Genomic DNA, 3,388 nt, shown 5'->3' with positions numbered 1-3,388 from the left:
TATATATACATATATATTCATATATATATACATATATATTCATATATATATTCATATATGTATACATATATATATGAATATATATATATGAATATATATATATATATATATATATATATATATATATATATATATATTTTAGCGGCTTCCCTGGTGGCGCAGCGGTCGAGTGTCCGCCTGCCGATGCAGGGGACACGGGGTCGTGCCCCGGTCCGGGAAGATCCCACATGCCGCGGAGCGGCTAGGCCCGTGAGCCACGGCCGCTGAGCCTGTGCGTCCGGAGCCTGCGCACCACAACGGGAGAGGCCACAACAGTGAGAGGCCCGCATACATACCGCAAAAAAAAAAAAAAAAAACAATCTCAACAGTCTTCTGAGATCTGTGCCCATAAACTCCGAGAGGGCAGGGCCTGGTCTCACCCCTCTCCCTCGGCTGACTTCATGTGGAGGAAGGGCGACAGTGTCCCCTTTCTGGACACCTGAGCTCAGGCGGAGCTCCTTGTGTCTCCCAGAATGCAAGCACCTCAAGAGACATAATTGAGTCTGACGTTTCCCAAACCCACTTCCTTCTGCGTGCAGAAGGCGAAGTATCAGGCTTGAAAAATGAAATTACCATCCGGACTGTGATGCAGGAAGTAGCCACATTTGGCAGGAAAAGAATCCAGGCTGTTGGGGGGCCCTGCAGGTCCTTGTAATGAGAGGACAGAAACATGGGTTGAGCCTGCTCAGGCTACTTCTCTGCAAAGTCGGAAATCTCAGACACCCAGATAGAAACTGAAAGGCTGCTCTGCCTAGAAGCTCCTTACTGGTAATAGCTAAAAAATATCAGTAATGGGAAAAATTCTGGAAAGGTATACCCCAACAAGAAATCCCATTGGTTCTACCTTCAACATATATCTAGAATCCTCCCCCTTCTCCCCACTCTGGTCCTGGGTTTCTGCAGCTGCCTGCTCCTTGTCTCCTGGCTTCCCCGCTCGCCCCTAATTGTCTGCACTCCACACAGCAGCCACGGGATCCTGTCCAAAACTAAGCCAGCTCATGTGCCGCCTCTGTTCAAACCTCCCCATTTTTCACTCCGAGGAAAAGCCAAAGTCCTTGAAGGCCCCAGTGATTTGCCCCCTCACCTCGCTGACCTCCTTTCCCACTTCCTCATCTCCCTCCCAGCCGCACTGCTCCAGCCACACTGGTCTCCCCGCCATTTCTCAGGCATGCCAGTCCTGCCTCAGGACCTTTGCACTGGCTGTGCCCTCTGTGTGGAACTCCTTCTCTTGGATACCTGCATGGCTCACTCCCCCACCTCCTTCAAGTCTTTGCAAAAATGTTGCCTTTCAGAATTGGAGACACGGATGCAGAGAACAAATGTATGGACACCAAGGGGGGAAAGTGACAGGGTGGGGGTGGGGGTATGAACTGGAAGATTGGGATGGACATATATACACTAATATGTATAAAATAGATAACTAATAAAAAACTGCTGTATAAAAAAGTAAATAAAATAAAATTCAAAAAAAAAAAAAGTCTCCTTTTCAGTGAGGCCCACCTTGACCTGCTTCACCCTATGGCCCTGCTTACTTTCTGTGTAGCACTTGATATCTTCTAACCTTATTTGTTGTATTTAAGGCTCATGTCCTCCCCACCCAAAGGTCAGCTCTATGGGGCCAGGGAGTCTGTTTTGCTCATCGCTGCATCCTTGGTGCCTTGAACAGTCAGGCATATAGAGGGCTGTCAATAAATATTTGTTGAATGAGTGAAATATACAGAGGACTGTCTCTGGGTAGAGAGATTATGGGTAATTTTCATTATCTCCTTTGGATTTCCTCTAGTTTCCATAATTATCGCATACTGCTTTGTCATGATTTTTTTAAGTCATTTTTAAAAGCTCATGGTTTCTTTTTCAAATGCTGGACTCAATTGTGTACTTGATAGGAGATGAATGCGTTCTTTCAAAAAACAGCTCTGGAAGCCTTTCTGGAGGGGATTCTCTGGTGACATGCTTTTCTTTTAAAAGCACGCAGCTTCCACCTCTACCTTAGCAAGCCATCACGGCCCTGCCTCTGGCGGAGGGAAGCTCTGAAAGGTAGATCACTGGGGGAGAGCCCTAGTCCGGGAAGATCCCACATGCCGCGGAGCAACTAAGCCCGTGCGCCACAGCTATTGAGCCTGCGATCTAGAGCCCGCGCTCTCGAGCCCGCGAGCCACAACTACTGAGCCAGAGTGCTGCAACTACTGAGCCCGAGTGCCACAAGTACTGTGCCTGTGTGCCACAACTACTAAGCCCGAGCGCTACAACTACTGAAGCCCACGCGCCTAGAGCCCGTGCTCCACAACAAGAGAAGCCACTGCAATGAGAAGCCCACACACCATAACAAAGAGTAGCCCCCACTCGCTGCAGCTAGAGAAAGCCGTGGGCGGTGACGAAGATCCAAGGCAGCCAACAGTAAATAAATTAATTAATTTTTAAAAATTATATTTTAAAAATAAATAAATAAATAAAATAAATCATCCATTTATTTTTCTGGGTAATTTAGATTGTGAAACATATTGGCACCAGATGGGCTCTTCTTCTAAGAGCTTCAGGCTGTTCGTTCATTCAGCAAATATTTATTGAGTGTATACTAAGTACCAGGCTGTGTTCTCGGTTCTGGAGACACAGGAATAAACCAGAAACACATGGGCCTTGCCCTCACGGAGCCCATCTGTCAGAGGGGAGCGAAGATGGCAGCAGGTGAACATTGTAGAAGATAATTTTAAGATCATTTAAGTAATAAATGCTGAGAAGCCAACGGGATAAGATTGTGACAGGAGTGGTTGGGGACTGCTTTGGATGGAGAGTCAGGAAGGCTTCTTGGGGAGGTGGCCTTTGAGCAGAGATTTGAGTGACAGAAAGGAACCAGCCGTGAGAAACATTCCTGGCAGGGGAAAGGCAGTGCAAAGGCCCTTGGGTGAGGTAGGCGTGCAGGCGTCTCTCCTTAGGTGAAGGCCCTGCCCAGACAACAACTGTCCCTTACCTGGCACATGCAGGATCTGCTCAGCCACTGCCTCAAACCCTCCATGTGGCTCCTGGGACCCATAGGGCATGTAGTGGAGAAGCAGTCAACCACGTCTGTCGAACAAGAAAATACTTCTCCTCCGAGCCCTACTTCGATGGAATGGTTAGGAAGAGGCACAAAGGAGTCATATTGTCACAATGAGAAAGACCCTTTACACCATGCAGAGGTCACAGCACAGTGTCAGAGGGGATATGTTTTAGGGTGCAGCTTCTCAAACTTCAGGTGCCTACAAATCACCTCGAGGTCTTTTTAAAATACAGATTCTGATTCGGTAGGTCCAAGGTGGTGCCTGAGATTCAGCAATTCTAACAAGCTCCCAGGTGATGCCAATGCTGCAGG

Source organism: Physeter macrocephalus, chromosome 3, assembly GCF_002837175.3.
Source record: "Physeter macrocephalus isolate SW-GA chromosome 3, ASM283717v5, whole genome shotgun sequence".
NCBI lineage: Eukaryota > Metazoa > Chordata > Mammalia > Artiodactyla > Physeteridae > Physeter > Physeter macrocephalus.
The sequence above is the reverse complement of the archived record's forward strand: the minus strand, read 5'-3'. Positions refer to the sequence as shown.